The sequence below is a fragment of the Glossina fuscipes genome, unplaced genomic scaffold, assembly GCF_014805625.2.
Source record: "Glossina fuscipes isolate IAEA_lab_2018 unplaced genomic scaffold, Yale_Gfus_2 174, whole genome shotgun sequence".
Lineage (NCBI taxonomy): Eukaryota > Metazoa > Arthropoda > Insecta > Diptera > Glossinidae > Glossina > Glossina fuscipes.
In genome coordinates, this window is record NW_023998517.1 from 1906543 (window position 1) to 1925124 (window position 18582).

Sequence of the window (18582 nt, forward strand, 5' to 3'; positions counted from 1 at the left end):
ACGAAAGCCATAAGCTTTTCAGTCGACTTTTGCCTTTGTGGTGACTTTCGATGACGTTTGCCGTTTACTATTCACTCGGCCTTATCCCCTCGACACTGTTCAGAAATCGTATGGGCCTGTCGATAGTGTTGCAATGCATGTGTCACATCTGAGACTTATCTGGGGTGTTTTATATGCAATCTTGGTCAGAGCATAGAGTTGAATCGATGTTGACAAGTCTGTCCTTACATCCGAATCAAAATTTTATTTAGATTAATTATTTACTGTAGTGTAGAACTCTTCCTTTTTCCCTTCACCTAACAACGAAACTCGGCTAAAATACTTAATAGATTTTTCTATAATTAACATATTTGTGAAAATCAAAAATATCTTCGACAGAGCTCTGTACATAATAACTTTTCAGTATTCATATCCTTCGGACCGTTTATGTTACTTGCAATTAAAGGCGGTGTTGGACTTGAACAACTTTCTTTTTTGGCCAAAAATAAGTAGTATTCCCGCTATATTGAATGCCTTCTCCTGGCGGATTTTATTCATCTCGTTTACCAAATTCCGATGAAAATTTTTTTTTTTTTGATTGAAAAAATCCTTATAAATAAAAAATGTTCATATCTTCTTCTTTAGATTAGTTTACCTTAAAATACCTTCCTATAAATATGGTTTATAAAGAATGGCCGGAATTTCGAGTTCATTTGTTTATTTATAGATTTTTCTTTTTTGTTTCTGCGGGAAGAGTAAAACTAGATTTTCTTTTTCAACGCAAAAGAAAAAAGAACAAAAGGAAATAATCAAAACAAATTTTGTATTCGTCTCATATATGTAATGGTATGTGTTATGATAATCCTTAGCAAATGAATCCTAAATGTTGCAGTTACGTTGTCAATAAAAATTCTTAAACTACTTTGTAAGCACAAAGCAAAGCCCAAATCCACCCACCCAGTGGATTACATTCTACGAGGAAGGTGTCTAAACAGGCAATCTTCTCAGGAACTTCTTCGCTAAATCTATGGAAAGGCATTATTAAACACATATTCACACGCATACATATATATGAATGCGTGTGTGTTCGCAGCTAAGACGAAATGAAAATCTAATATTGCGATCTTTCGTTGGGTTATGCAATTTACTTTTTTCATGGCATCATATTTACATTTCTGCGCAGGTGATATGCTCGAACGTGACTTTGTTACTGAATTAGATTTATAAGGAAAATTAATAAAAGCGAACAAAGAGGGGGGATGAACGCACATTTTCTTCATTGTTTTTCAGTTTTTATTCTTTTTATTTTTTTCAACACACAGCACTTTTTGATGTTTCATATTAAAGAAGAATAAAATTTTTCATTAAACACATGTTTTACAAGCAAAATCATGCAAATAACATTTTAAATATTCAGAAATATTTTTTTACTCCTTCTTTAGATGAACATGAAACGGAAAATAGAAAATTGTGACGACCGACCACCATTGGAACAAATGGAATAAAGGAGAAAAGGTTGCCACTCTTTTAGCTAATCAAAGTGTGGATCTGTGCAAGGTGCCATGCCCATTTTCAAACTTAACATTTGGAATTCAATTAAGAATATCTCTGCCAAGTCTTTGATTTTTATCTCAATTTTGACGACTTCCGTAGTTGCAAGGATAGACGTGCGGATATACAAATTAATTTGACGTAGAATTTAAGACGGAGTGCGCAGACATTTGTAGCCGGTGAGCATCAGAATGATGAAATTGGGGTACTTCCACTTTGTGACAGGGCAAGGAAAAGCGGAAGAAATGATGTTCGCTTTAGACATAAGTTTTTCATACTCAGTGCTTAGTAAGTTTTGCCATTCCTTTCCAATGGTTTTAAGTCACAAATGGATATCAACTTTTAATTATTACTACTAACACAAAGATTACAAGACCTTTTCTTAACCCTCAGATGTAAGCACATATCCGCTTAAGTAACTAAAGGTTAGGATGCACATCAAAGCTCCCCGAGTAGGTAAGTAGTCTTAACTTCGAACTAAAGCATTATGTCCGTTAATTGCGATTAAAATGACACATCCCTCTGTGCTCCTCAAGGTATTCAAGGTATCAATGAAAGCATTTCTAAGTCATTTTAACGTAAATACATCTTCAAGTTAATGAATTCATTAGCTTTCGGTTTATTGTTTTACTAGATTCGTTTAAAAATATTTTATTAAAAATCCAGTAGCCGCGAACTATTAAACAAAAACAAAGACAAAAAAGACAAAAAATTGAAGAAATTATAAGCTTATCATTTATTGGTTATTTTTTTGATACTTGAGACAGCAATTTTAACCTGTCGTCTAATTTTTGTTTTTATTCAGTTTTTTGCTTTTTTTTTTTTTGGCAGTAAAATGCGCGTACTTCGCACGCCATCGTTTGGGGGAAATACGCTTTTGTTATGGGTACAGTCTAAGATTATTTAACTTTTTTTTTTTTTTTTTTTGTATGTAGCCGACAACCTTGACATAATTTTGAAGAGCAATGAATTTTATTTGCAATAAAAATTTTGAAAATAAAATACCAGAGAAGTTAAGTTTGTTGTAGACTTTGTTCGTATATTGAATTCAATTTTGAAAAGGTTATGCCCCTACGCTAATAGGGAAGGAATTTCAAGAATATTTTCTTGCAAACAAAAATCAAATTTTATTTGCTTTGACACAAAAATTCTATTACTGCATATAGAGTTCTGATTAAATTATAGTAAAACTGGGAAAGTGATTGCCTCTCATAAAACATAACTCATGTGAACTTCTTTTTTATTCAATTTCAGAATTACGAGGATGCAGACGTCAACACACATCGTTTCATCATCTAGCAACTCATAGCAAGCAATTAAGAAAATTTATGTATGTATATATACATATATATATATATATATATAAGTCAAAAATTTATATGGAATCTCCGCTGAATGTTAAAGACTCGACTTTGCTTCGGTAAGTGTGATAAAACTAAAATTATATAAAATCTTTAAAGATATTGCCCGCTTTTCTTCTTAATTTCGCTTAAGACCGTCGGAATAATTTTCTATTTCTAGACTAGATTTCCCTACTACAGGTCCCCACTTATTGTCCGGTATAGCTTAAGCAATTAAGCGCTTTTTTAAGGGTTTCATACTGGTTCTTAAGCAGTTTGTAGGTGTGTGATTTCTTCGTCGTAGGCTAATACGTGTTCCATACAGCATTTGCTTGATGATGCTTTTAGGCAAAGAAAATCAGTTTCCTTCACTCGGAATAAAGTCGTTCTGTGTCACGAAACTCATTTCCATAGCATGGCTAGTATGCCTGCTCTTCCTAACGGATATTCAACAAAATATTTGCCTTATATACTGAATGACATAAAAACTGATTAACATATTCATAACGAACCGTCAACAGAATTGAGAACAAGTTTAAGTAAAACAACTTATTTAACTCGCGAGTTTAACACAGCAGAAATAATCGTGTGATAAAAAGTTAGCAAAGGTTTTTTTTTTCAATTAAAATCTCGTAGAGATATACAAGCGAGAGCTTTACTCATTTATTTTCGTATTAAATAATGAATTGTTTTTGATTTGATTTAATCGCCTACGGGCAAGCTTCCCAGGGAGATTTGTTGAACTGGAAGCAGCTCTCTATAGAAATCAGGCAAAGGTAAATTACACGAAGAGAGCAGTTATTAAATGAGTTGAACGGATTCAATGTCTTAGTGAAAGTATAGACGAACCCATGCAGTGTGGGAAAACAACACACATCACAAGATACATCAAGTAATGCAAAAATGAAAAGTCATCTGTAAATAATGTCAGCGAACATCTCTGAGAAAGCAACACTTAACGATTATATAATATTCTCTATGAGTAGCTTGGTATGCCCGAAAAGAGACCTATGTTAGGGGTCTAACACAGAAAGCAATCACTATTAGCAAAACTTGTCTTACAAATATCTGCCAAAAATCATATATAGTTTTATCCGATGTGGTCAGGTTGTGAGTTTATTACACGATTTGCAAACAAGTGCTAACAGCGTTCTTTTTTTGAATAGGTTTCATATTCTTGTTTACCAAGTCATGACATCTTACTCACGCGAATCCTTGCGTGAAAGAATCTGATGATTCGACAGAATTTTGAAGGCAATGCTTGTTTGCAAGTTTTCGAATAGTCGTTTTCAAACCATATTCGTACATAGTAGAAGTAGAGAGAAGTAGATTACAGGGTAGTAGTGCTATCTGCCGGGATTGCATTCTCAAAGTCGCCTGAGGTCGTAGTATTTGAAATCTTCATAATTGAATTGCAATACTTTTCTAATTAATAATCTCGTGGCCCAAAGAGCTGAAGGATTGCTAGCTAGCTATACAATATATACACAGTGTATACACCAATACTTGAGTAAGCCTCGGTTGTGTAGTCCCCTTCTGTAGGTGTTATGGCGATTCAATTGAATCAGTTCAAAAGCAATTCTTCCTGTTTGACCTTAACAATTTGGCCTGGGACACGCTTGTCTCTTTGCTTCTTTACGAAAATAGGGTGCTCCTGTTAGCCTGATCGTCGCATGAGAAACATACATTTATTCTTGCTGTCTCTTTCTGAGGTAAGTTAATTAATGCTACTATCAATTCGTCCACATTACTCGGTGTGATAAACTTTAATGACCGTAACCACTTCTCTATGTACTTTATGTTCATTAAGCTGAGTCAACGTAAATATAGCTATGAGCTGTTTAACCCGTTTAGAGATGTTTGCGGAAAGCTAAATGATGTCTATCACTTAATCTCACAATATCGGACTCTTTAAAGTCTATCAAAACAACTTTCCATAATACATGTGATTTGCTTATGTCGTTTTTAAACTAACTTTTAATCTTAATTTTATTATTATTATGATTCGATTATGATTCGAAAATTAATTGGTGTTGTTTACAGTATTGGTTGCCAAAGTTTGAATTTTTGCAATGGCTTAGGGGTTTACTTGCAGTTTGGTCCTGCACTGGTTGTGGATGTGCCTCTGTGTGTGTCTATGTTCTCTTTTTTTTCTTTCTTATTCATTTGTACATGAACTATTATTAAATTTTTTCCCTTTACTTCTCCTTATCTACGTTATGCCAGATTTTAATATTAGTTAGCATAAGATTTACTTCTGAGGGTTAAATGAATTTAGTTTAGTGTGTTTTTATTTTTTTCTAATGCGTTTCCAACATTTACACTCCACAACAAAAAAAACTATTAAATATATTCGGGCGTGACCGAATATCGCTAAATTTTTACACTCTATAATACTGAGTAGACGCGATTGACTGACTCTTCTGTTTTCAGAATAAAAGTGGAAATTTATATGCCGTATGTGTTGTACTTTATGCTTAACAAATAATAAACGTGGGAAGCAAATGTGTTCATAGTTTTTGTTGCATCGTCAGGTTGGCGGTTCTTTGACCGATTTCCTTCCCAAGGTTATAGGAGATACCTTCATTCCCGTTTGCGAACGGGAGAATGTTAACAACAGAAATTACTCAACCGCACAAACGGAAAACCGAATATGCTTAAGTCAATTCTCTGGGCGTTGCAAACGTCTTGACAATATAACTATACCCCTTGTCCATCGACCATGGCTATAAAAAATATGAATTTTTCTGAATTCATGTATTTTGAAATAGTAAGCAAGAAAATGGCAAAAGTTCCCGTCATGTATCCCGCAAAATAATTTCGTATTAATTCCCAGGTGTATTCTGTCCGGACACTAGGCACAGAAGTCATGGGCGGACCGAAGGAGTGGTCATGTAAAAACACTCCAACACCAACCTTTTTATAAAATAAGGTTATTATGCATGCAAACCACAAACAGAAAAATTAAGTTGCGACTCATAAGATCTCTGTGATGTAGTTCGGAATACGGCTATGACGTCTTTCTTACTTGCATTCATTCTTAAGGAAGAATTGAAAAGTTATGCCAAAAGTTTATAATATTTTCACAAGCCAAACATCGTTACATACCTTTAACCGTAATCCGTCCAAAAAATATTTCCGCATCACTAATGACCAGCAAACAGTTATCTGTAGAAACAAACGAAATTTAAACAAAACAAAGAGTTAGTATAAGCAAACAGAAGAATGTGTGGGAACTTAATGACTCTTGAAAAAATTCATTTTTACATGCATATATTTACTAAGAGCCTTAACCAATTGCCTGCTTCCACCTGCTTCCTATTGGACGGTTGAAGAAGTTCCATTAAAATACATTTTGCTTTTTTCAATTTTTTTTGTTTTTTTGTTTTTTAGTTAAACAATTGAAGATGATATTTAGAAAAGAAATTTCATCCTTCAATCAAAGTGTCCTAATCTTTATCTGGGCCTTTAAAAAAAAAAAGAACATATGTAGTTTCTTCAGACAGCTTCATCAAAGACCGAAGAATGCATTGGTTTATAATATAACGATCGGCTAAGAGGACTTTTACGACTTTAGCCTCTGGATGACTTAAATCTTGCGTTTGGCTAGATATATGCATAAATTCTCGATAGCAAAGTGGATCAGAAAATTAGAATTTTTTTTTTTTGCTCATTTCCAATGAAACGGTCAAGAATAAAATATTTTTACTTTTACTATACGAATGAAGCATTTTCATACATATTCATCGATATCGTTGACCAAAGATAAATTTTCATGCTGCAAAAAAACCACTAAATGCTTGAGTTCGGTTTAACAAGCCATGCATTATGGTAATGACGTGAAACCGCTAGCCAGTAATACCCATTACGTCACATTCATATTTTATGTTAGCAACTAGTTGTTATGTTTATATGTACAATGTTTGTATATCGACGAGGAGGATAAAATGGAAATAGTCGCTCGCACAACTAAACATGAACGAACAAAAACGCATCAAGCTCCCTAAAGCGTATACAAAATTATCGATGGAGCACAAGAAAAATACATTAAATTGACAAAAGATATCGTAAGTAAAAAAAAAAAGGAATCCATAAGAAAAAGAATTTTCATCATAAAATATTCTTGTGAACTCCTTTGGGTCCTGTTAAGATTATAACATGTACGACAGACATATTCAAGACGAAAAATAATGCTAAACATGATAAAGATAACCTAAAAATTCCTCTTCTTTTTTTTTTTTTTTTTTTTTTTTTTTGAGTTTATAACAGTGAAGTTATGTGTTTGTAAAAGAAGCTTTAGTTTAGGCAGCCAATGATTAGGTTCGATTTACTTTAGAGGAAAAGTTTCTTTTATTATGCCATTGCTTGTATATTAATGGTAGCAGTGCTCGAATAGCATAGAGAAGAAATAAAAATACAATAAAATTATACGAAATTTTCTAAGTGATCTTAGGTGAATCTCATACTTTTTTATTGTCACGGTCAGAATATCTATATTTTGTTACACCCTACACCATTCGTCATACGAGCATATATTGAACTAGAGCGAATGTATGCAACACCCAGAACGATTTAAGATAGACCCATCTTTTACTATATACTGATCAAAGCTTGTCTGTCCGTTTGTCCACCCGCCTATCTTGTTTTTTTCCATTCTGCCTAGAACCATCAAAATTTAAGATATATTGATGACATTTGGTGCATCGAGGTGTTTAGGCCCGAGGATAAACGCTATTGAAAATGGTGTGATTCGGATCAGTCTCTCGGCTACTTCCCATATAACACCCTGTTTTGAAAGGTCATTACATGAATAACTGCATTTAACGAAATGCACCGTGCAGCGTGCCTCACTATATTCTTTTTACGTATTTTCCTGTAACAGGCCCCTTGGAAGGGCTAAAGCATTGAATATCATTATTCTAAAGCTGTATTAATTGGAAGTCTAAATGTGTATATATAGCGGTCGATCAAACTTTTTTGCTGCATCAAACATTTATCCCCATACATTGCATAACTTTGTTTACACATATTTGAACCTAATCGATCGAACGATATCGGCCATAAGCTCTAAGTAATTAAAGTCAATTTTGTGTCTCAAAATTAATTTCGATAAAATCTTTTTATCTATCTCTCTCTCTTTCTTTCCACTTTAATATATTAAAAACTTATACTTAAATCAAGAAATTCTTATCTAAAACCGAAAATCTTTTTAATAAATGACTCGTCAAAATTCTGTTCCGATGTATGGTGTTGCAGTTTCTTTTCTGATTAAAAAAAAAAATTATTCATAAAAGACCAGCTCCTCACAACATCCTTTTTGTTGAAGGAATTTTGCCAAGGAAGAGAGAAGGACGCATGGAAGTGAATTCATTAATTGCAACATTTTATGATGACAGACAATGATGTTTCTGTTTGTTTTTTCTCACCTTACTACCTTAACTGCTGGTGTATGCGTTTGAAAAATTCCTCTCGACTACAGTGAAAAACAATCTAAACCAAAAGAAGAAAAGACAAATTTTGTCACGATTCGAAGATTGCCACAGCTTCCCTTATCATTTTTTTTTTTTTGCGTCAGAAAAGACTTCTAGCAAAAGAAAGAAGAAATAGAGCTTTGTTCCCTTATATTTTCATGCCTAAATATGCAGCCATTACCTTGTGCTCTTTTCTTGTATTGAGTTTTTGCGTCTTTCTGTCTGTCTGTCCGTCTGAGGTCTGTCCATGCAAGTGTGAATTCAAACTACAGGTCGCAATTTTAGAGATATTTCGATAAGGTCTAGTACATTGACATGCTTTAACTCAGTGACGAACACTATTGAAATTTGTTTGGATCGGACTTTTTCGTCCATGCACTTTGCCTATTTTCAATTTGCCCTATTTTATGATCGCTGGTCGTAAGGGTTTACGTATTCGGTGTGAAAAAAGCCCCAAAAATTCTAAGGAATTCGGTTCGCTCTCGATTTAGCAAAGCAAAAATGATCGATATTGATATTTTACGGATAGTAAAGAAGTTTGTAAGCTAAAAAAGAAATTAGCATTGAAATCGCAATAAAAGATAAAAATAAAAATAGAAATAAATTCTTCTTCAAATCACTGTGTGTTTGGAAAGCATTGCCAAGGCTGTGACAAGCAATCAATTGCTTTGCTTTGCTAACACCAATAAACCAATAAACTGTAAATGAGTGGATTTTAATTTGCAAAAAGAACAAAAACAAAACTCATACACATATACATAGACGTAGCTGATCTATACCCAATCATGTTGATCGAAAATTTATTACTTTGTCTTCACCACAATGGCGAACAAAATGGGCAGCAAGTGTTTGCTTCGCTTATGAAGATAAGTAAATTACAATAAAGCGGAGTCGATGTCATTCACCTCAACCGCATCTACACTTTGCTTTGTAAAGATATGGTCGCTTTCTGTTTTTTTTTTTTTTTTTTTATTTTATTTTAATTTCTTATTTACTTCAACGAACAAACCACTTGTGAGTCGTCTTCCTCTGTGTTAAATGCATTTCTTTCCCATCTTTGTTGTTTTTTTTTTTTTGTTCCGTTAAATTTAAATTAATATTGGACTCTATTGAGTTATGATAGTTGGCTAATGGAATTGAAGTGATTGGTTTTGTGTCAGTGCTTTTAACCGTTCACACTAGTTTCAAGTTGATTTTCGATTTCACAGCCGCCAACATAGCTGTCAGTAGGCAAATCTAGTATATACGTTTACAACAATAAAGTTGAGGTTGACGGCCATGTTTTCATAGTACTACGCACACAGTACTTATTGGCGTTGTCTTGTGCTCGTACGCTTTAGAGTATCGGATGACTGTCATGCTGACAGCTAATGCGTGCCTGGGTGCGCTTACGTGTTTGTTTGCCCGTGTATATATGTGTGTATGTGTTTGTCATTCATTCCTTTTGTGCACATTCATACATCGAATGAAACATGTCTGAATATTTGCCATAAATTTTGCAATTTATATGCAACGAAATATAGTATTTACGTTGTTAAGGAACGCGCACTCAGGGCGTATTGACATGACAACTGAAGCTAAGACATGTATTATATATATGGACGTATGGATGTTTGCTTGCTTGAAAACACGAAAACAATATTTTTTTTTTTTCTTGTTGTTGTTTTTTTTTATTGTATTTTTTTTCCACAAGTCAAACTAATTCAATGGGTGTATACCAATGCATGCACGAACGAACGACACAGATAGGAACGAGTTATACATATTAATTCTGCATGTTTATTATATGCATACGTTGCGTTGTTGTCGGGGCAAAGTGCTCAAATGGTTTTGTCGCATATGCATTTATCGGCAGCATGAAAAACATGGCTAAATTATCCTAAATCGAAAAACCCCTGGTGGCTATGTATTGTAGTAATTTGGGTGAACATACGTTATGTGGTCTGCGAGATCTCTTTCATTCGTTGTGCTCGCTGGGCTTATAAAGCGTTAAGGAATATGTATGTGCATTTTAATCAAATGCTATGTTCGATTGATAATCTTCAATAATCGTAATTTCTAATAAACTTTTGTAAAATATTACTTTAAACTGGTTTCATATTGTCATTACTACGAACAGCAATAAATATATGTTTGCTTGAATATCCGTCCAAGTCTTAGCCATTTTGCTTAAAGTAAACAAACGAAAAAAAAAAAAAAAAAAAAAAAAAAAACAAAAGAAATGGCACTTGTCAGCAGACAAAATCGCCAGACCGATAAGTTCCTCTTTGGAATAAGATTATAGTAAATTATAATTTATGCATTTTAAATATAATTTCATCTCTACTTAAATATGATGACGGCATGTTAAGTTTATCCCTTTGCTCGTCGCATTAAGCAAAACAGAAACTACTCATTAACATAGTTTTGTTTAAAAATTTCTTTTTGATTTTTACGCGCCACGAAAGCTTACACAGTTGTCATCTATGTCTTAATCCATCTCTTAAGGGAATCTGGGCTCATAGATTGAATTTCTCTGTACTCTTTTCTGAGTATATTTGAATTATAAAACAAAAGCGTTATAAAAATATTGCAAATTATTATTTATTTTAGATTTTAAAATTAAAATACAGCCGATCACTATTTTAGGTAAACACCTTTTATACCAAAATTCTCTGAAACGTTCCTCTGAAGACAGTCACGTCTTATTAATAAAGAACATGTTGTCCGACAGCTGGGTATGTTTTTGTCTTCTTGTCCGAAAATATGACTTACATTTGCAATATTAATTAATAACCCGTGTAGTTATTCATTCCCCTTCCATTCTACATAACTGAGAAGATGACGAACACTTTTCGCAGTGAAGATCCGGGAAGATCTGGAAAATCTTTTCGCATTGTTACACACATATGCTCACACTTCTTAATTAGTTTGATCAATCTGTTCCCTTTTGAACAAGCCGCTTTCAACAAAACATATTAAGTTCGTTGTAAGCCTTCTTATGGCTTCCTTGTTCTATAATTCTACAATTTTAATCAAAATTCGCCATTTCTTCTGAATAGCGATATTCGCTACCATTGCGCTATTAATTTATTTATTGCTTATCAAACCTATTAAGCATGCCCAACTTACTTGGCATTTGTAACGCAAACTTCTTTTGAAATGTAAACCATATTTCCGAACTGACCTTCGGTTAGAAATAATATAACATTTAGATTGCGCACATTAAGACCTTTCCCTAACCATTTCTATGTCACTTTTTTTGCAAAGTTACTTTATATTGCCAGCCAATGGATCACTCACTACCGTGACAAAATTACCAAAAATATGTCCTTTCATTAAAATTATGCACAATCTTGTGGAAGCAGTTATTCCCAACGATATCATTAATTTTAGTCTATAGAGTCACTTCGACGAACTTCGATACTACAGGCCTGCTGTAGAATGTTGACAAGTCGGTGCTATAGGCGACAACCAATTTCGCTTTTTGAACCTAAAAAGTTTTCGTTGTTGGGAAGTCGTGCTTGTTCTTCCTCTTTAAATCTTAATTTAGTGGGTTTTTAAGCTTTAAAATTAAATACATGCTGGAGGAATAGTTGGAAAATGACTCGATTAAAATAAATAATCTCATAATTAAAATAATTTTACAAAATTTTTTAATTAAAATCTTAAAAAATATTGCACAGATTGAAAAACTTCTCTGGCTAACTCACTATTCGCTACTGCCTACCCACTGTCTTATTACAAAATAACGAATACCCTTGCGATTGGTTTGAGACGAACGCCTGCAGAGGAATTAGATTGCACGGCTACGTTTCAGTAAGAGACGATAGTAAACAAACGGTCTGCATGCTGAGTGAAACCATTTGTGTTATTTTCACTTCGTCTTTTCCTTTACATTACGCTCTGAATTTAATTTTCGAGTCTTTCACGTTGTGTTTTTTTTTTTCTGCTTTTTTGGTTTAAAAATGTAAAGCGCGACAAATTTAAAATAGATTTTGAGAATTTGAAACCCTTTCGTATTACGTTTCCGTGAATGTTTTTTTGTTTACATATTTTCCAATGAAAGTGAAAACATTCGGAAAGAGTTTGTTCTGATGAGCCGGTTTTTGTAAAAAAAAAAAAAAAAAAATATATTATTATTTATGACTGGCATACAAATCACAATTTGATGAATTTGACCTGCTTTTGGCTTCGCATACGTATGCACATATCCATAAATACTTACGTTTACGCACCATCAGTATTGTTGGCGTTTTCTTCTTTTTTTTTTCTTGTTTCATGGCCTGACACAAAGTCATAAAAATTAACAAAGGCAAAGGAGTTTATTTGTTTATTTTTATGACACTCTTTCGCAGAAGTTAAAAAAAATGTAGATTTCTGTTTGCAGTTTGTCTTTACACTTGAATGTTACGGTACATATGATACATTGCTCGCCCTCTCTCTCGATTTTTAACGCGACCACATGCCAATTAAAAACACATATATATGTGCTATGTACATATTCGGTGTCCCGTTTTCATTTTTCTCTTCACATTATTTTACAACATAACACATAACGCTACTCTATTACATATAAGCATAAACATACACATTTTCACACTAAAAAGTATTGAGCCTTTAAGATATCATAATATTTATATTTATTTATTTAAAATATTCGATATGCACTGGCATATAGCTATATAGAACTAATACTAATGCCGTTTAATTGTCAGGCTCGACATATTTTAGACTACCTAAGAAATACATCCGAGTACGAAGTTATGCACAATCATAAGATTTTCGTTTTAATTGGGCAAAGAAAATTATAATATGCGGGTTCGTCTTCCAAAAGCTGTGCACAAAACGAAAATATTGGAAATGTAAATTATAATTACGGACAATGAAACAAATCAGTATGTGTCCCTCATGCTATGACTTAGGAACTAAAAACGCCCAGAGAAAGCTCATATTTTCCTTGTAAATAGGATTTAATTTTGATTTCTTTCTTGTCTGAATATATGGTTTACATTTCAAATTTTTCAATTTCTACCATTTGGTTTACGAAGTAGTTATAAACAATGTAAACATTTATATCGGAAAAATTTTAATATATAAGAAAGATGTATGTGTTCCGCACTATTTGACATGAACGCTGCTCTTTTTCGTTCTTCGCAGAACAAGAATTTTCATAAGAAGTTTATTATAATTACATGTAAATTACTTTGATTTGCATTTTTTTCTTTGCAATTGAAAACAACTTTCATCATAATTCACCATTTCATAGGAACATTGGGTGCCAGTGTGTCTGCGTAATACAAGATTACGGGATTTGCATTCGATTACTGTTTGCATATACAAAACTACGACTGCATCATTTTAGGTTACTTGGCACGCAGTTACATATGTAAATGTAGATGTAGGAAAGGAAGGAAAGTAACTCTCTTTACATTATCCTTCGATTTTTCATGAAACGTGAAAAACTTTTTTGGATGGAAGAATTGATGAGTACATGGAAAAAAGTACGCAAAAAAAAAAAAATAACGCGAACATACAGTGAGCCTCATTAACATTGGGTTTTTTTCATATAGGGAAGGATACGACGGATTAAAAATTACTATATGAAGGGGTATCCTTTTCGTTTTGACGTATTTTGCATAATTTTTCTTGTGCAGGAAACAGGGATCTTACTCCATTCCTCTTATAGTCCACCTAAAAGTCCTTTTAAAATCGGGTTCGACGATATGGGCGGACAGATAGACAAAAAACATTTTCATTTTTTGATATGCACCAATCTCTGGCGGGGATATTCCCCACTTGTGTGACGCGCTGCCAGCTAGAAAGAAGGCAGATGGGTTGGCCGTAGACTAATAGGTATCTGTCCAACCGACAAATTTCATGTTCTTAACGACTAAACACTCACTGTAGATGCAATCAAACTAATCTCTACCATAAATGAGATTCATATCCGCAGACACTGATCTGGTAGAGGCTATTGTTACCTACCAGGCTATCTACGCATACAAATGAAAAAAATGCATTCATTTAGTGCCGAACATTATAATTTATTTATTTCGAGGGAAAGTCTTTGAAGTGAGATTGCGGTTCCGTTTATATTTTTTCTGACGCTGTAATTGCTTGTTACTCTGCAAAATGTAGGTTAATTAAATTCCTATACATCTGTATAAATAAGGGGACAGGTTGACAGGCAAATGCGTATTTCAATTGGCAGGTGACAAATGGAAAGCCAAATGAGGGGGCGAATGAACGCAAGGGTCGATGAATAGAGAGATAGTTAGCTTGATAGCAAATGCGTTGATAAATCGAGTATACCAATGCGGTTAGATAACCATAAAGGGATTAAGATTATTATACACATATTTTAAATGAGATAATTAAAAGAGTTATTGTTTCTCTCATCTACATCTTATTTAAATTTCACTTGGGTTAACTGCCATTTAATGCCCTTTAATTAGTTTTCTGAGTCACTATGAGGTGAGAATATAGAAATAAAAAAAAATAAAAAATCCAGTTCATATCGACATTTTCTGCTTCTCTAAATTGATGTAAATTACTTTTCGCTTACAAAATGTTGAGCACTTTGCTTAAGCAACACTTAATTTTCTAATTTTTAATTCCCGTTTTTTTAATTGTTTCGTTCAGCTGCAAACATTTTCAATAGAAATTTAATGTTTACGTAATGGCTTCCTAACCCGACAACGTTTTAGTTCTCATAAGAGACGAAAATACAGGGTTGCTTACTCTATACGATATGCGATGCTTGCTAATAGTGAATGGAGAGCACAACTCACTCACTCGCACAAAATGCCACATAGGGATATAAGTGTACATTTTGTTTGCGCGAACAAATAATAGAGAAAGCAAGTTGAAGAAGAAGAAGAGTCATGGCTGATGATGGAAACAAATATACCAACAATGCATATACAATATGGCGATGAAAAATGCTTATTGCAATGTGTGTAATAACCAGCGCCCTGGCATGTGATGTGATACTTACTGTCTCGAATGCATACAAAAATACATATCCGTTTACATAGATATATATATATATATATATGCACCCATATATATATTTATACATATATAACGGCATGCATTATTGATATAGGTGGAAGGAAGAGCATGAAGAGATTTCGTATAAAAGTTTGGGCAAAAGTTTCTTTAATTCGTTTTCGTTGTGCAAATAAATGTTTGGTTATTCCAAGAACAATATTTATTTCAAATTGAATTTTTGGCGTTTTGCCAAACGTAAAAAAGAAAAGAAGAAAAACAATTTCGGAATACTCTCCAAGTTTCTTTTACTACTTCCATCATAATATGAATGGACCCACCGTGTGTGCGATGATAGTTGTAATTATACGATTGCGATCTGTTTTGAGATTTCTGCTTATTTGGAAACTTGCGTGTTGCATGCTTCTCTTAAGCATACGCAGATACTGTCCACTGATTAAGAAGTAAGTTTTTCATTAGCAAAATAATACAATAAATGAGTGAATGACTTTTTAGTCTTCTCCTCGGACAATTTTTTTATATTTGCCACCGCGTTTAGTTGCAGCAGCTTAGTTGTTGCTCTCAATATTATCTTCGATTCGATTTGCCCATGAATATTGGTTTATATTTAAATTTCTTATAAGATCTTGTAAACCCTCATCATAAAATTTAATTTTATTAGTATTTTATGTATATACATATATATATTATATATATATATATATATGAGCATTATGCATATAAGTGCATAAGTGAGCTGAGCATAAGCATAACAGCGGCAATTAATAAAACGCGGGATAGTTAAAGAGTGCTTGGCAACATTAAGTTTTATGTAATCGTTAATGTTATTTTCAGCTAATTGCAAAATAATAAACATACAGATAGACATTTGTATGTATGTATGTATGTATATATATGTTTAGTAATATAGTTTTTTTTTTAATTGAAATGTTTAACAATATAATTAAATGCAAATTGTGTAGAGAGTAAATTATAAGTGGATTTGTTGCACAAAAAATTCATGTGGAAGGTTAAAATTAAATCGATTAAGCGTTCACATCGAACCAATTGAACCATTATTGCGAATGAAAGTTCGTCAAAGAGACTCTTAAACTTTCCTTTGATTGAAAACGAATGCAGAGCGATAGTGAATGAAGCGATAGTTTCGGTTAACTCCTGCTCTTTTCAAAGTAATATTTAATAGCTCAACTCAAGCACGGACGAGGTTGGCAACAGTGAGCTTCATTTATTCAAGTAGTCCTTAGGTACCATTTATTTAGATACTATTTTAATAAGTAGTCTTTCCCTATGTCTTATATTAATTATTTTTAAAATTATTGGCTTGTATTGCATTTCAATTGCTCATGAGGCAACTAAGTTAAAGAATGCGCTTGTAGTATCAATGTCTCTGCAACTAATAGTCTACAACAACAAACACTTTATATTACATTATTTACATAGTTACCAGTCGATTGCTTTGAAACCTGCTCGGCGTTTTACAAAACATGTAAGTTTACGCTGACGGCATTGTATCCTGGAATGGAGTACGTCGATTAAGCAATTTACTCTTCTCGGCTAAAGGTTCACGGCATTGGAATATGCTTATAAGTGTCTCCTCTTAATCTTAGCAAAGATTCTTAGCAATGATATGCTTTAACCGACTTTCCTGCACCTGTGCTTGGAGAAGATTCTTCCTCAGGCCTGCAAAGACGTAGAGGCGCAGCCAGGTTGGGATATATTGATTTTATAAAGGCAAAGGTTCGCAATGCAAAGGTTTAGTAACTCTTGATAGTGTACACATTTTTGATTGAATTAAATTGTGAATCGTCCAGCATCCAGCTGCGTAATGTCTATGGTAAGCTTTCTACTTGTTGTGAAAATGATTTAATAGCTCTTCGAGGCAGATTGATATTAGAAATAAGTCAAATCGGCCAAAGGAAATTAAGAACATCTCCACCAAGAAGGAAATGGGTTTTTATGCCCTTTACGTAAAAAGTACAACAAATATAATGATGAAAATTCCGGCATATACTCTATGAATGAGTCTGCCTTGGTCGTCCGCACACACCGTATTAGCGAGTACCGAAATTTTATTTCCCTATTTTTTTTTAAGATTAACGTAGTGGATAAGTGTCGACCACGGTTGCATACACATTTTGTTCTTTATTTCAAAGTATTGAACTGCTCTGTGTTTACTTCAGCCATCACTCGTTTCTCTCCGTTGTTAGAGAACACAATTGCGCTTTCATTCTATTACATGCGTCAGCACTTTTCGTTTGCCGGTTTGAAATATTTCAAATCTAAGACTAAAAATATCCCTGAATTCGGTAAAAACTCAAATTACGCCAAAGACTTCACTTAGAGTAAATATTACTCGATATCGTCTAGGAAAGGCTTGCGCTTATGTTTTGGTTCCCGTTTAATGCATGAACATGTCCTTAAGGCGCGACCGTTTCTTCACTGATTGGCTTTTGAATGCCTTTTTATATAATGAGAAATATCGATTATTCATCTCCGCGGCTTCCATTAAAAATTCAAAAAGTGACTGTAAGAGTAAAATCAAACATTCTTCAAAATCGATCCCTAATAACGTAAAGAACAGATGACATTTGCATGATTGAAAAAATCTCCGTTATTTAGTGGAAGATCCGATATATTCGCTGCACTTAAAGCGCAATCGGGTTTGAATGCATTTGTATGCAAAGCAAGTGTAAGTGCGTTGGCATCAGGAAAATTTGCACAGTCATAAATATTTTATAAAGCTAATGAGAAAGAAACTTTTCTGCGTTATCTCCTAAGCTCTAGTACACGTCCGGAACAGTGGCAGTAACAGCAGTGAGATCAAACAAAGAACACAATTTAACGAAGTTATTTGCTCAGTTCGTTTACTTTTATAAGTTAGAACAGTAGCATTATTCTCATTGCAGTTTCGGGTGAATGGATGACAGGACAAATAGTAATTACATGCATCAATTCAAAGAAGCGAAAACTTGAAGAAATCACTTTAAAAAAGTCACGTATATACAAGAGATAGCTAAGGTAAAGTTCGCTTAATCGAATATATTCACCTAAGTAAAGGAAATAAAAAGCAAAAATTTTACCTTATTCACCTTATGAATCCTTTCGCAAAGCTCTTGCAAAACTCAGAATATTTTAATTTAAAATGAAAAAAAAGCAAAAGAAAAAGAAAAAGAAAAAATTGAAATCCTAAAGAAAATGATAAAACTCTAAACCTTTGTTTCATGAGTCAGTTAGTCAGTCAGGTTAGT

At 33.4% G+C, this 18582-nt stretch overlaps 1 long non-coding RNA gene across 2 annotated transcripts in view; it reads right to left on the bottom strand.

Annotated features, from left to right (window-relative positions):
* Positions 1-18582, bottom strand: part of LOC119641754 — a 132407-nt gene that overhangs the window by 103899 nt on the left and 9926 nt on the right. For both annotated transcript variants that reach the window (XR_005247881.1, XR_005247882.1), the window contains exon 2: positions 5979-6038. This is a non-coding gene — a long non-coding RNA (uncharacterized LOC119641754). The remainder of the gene's footprint in view (positions 1-5978; positions 6039-18582) is intronic.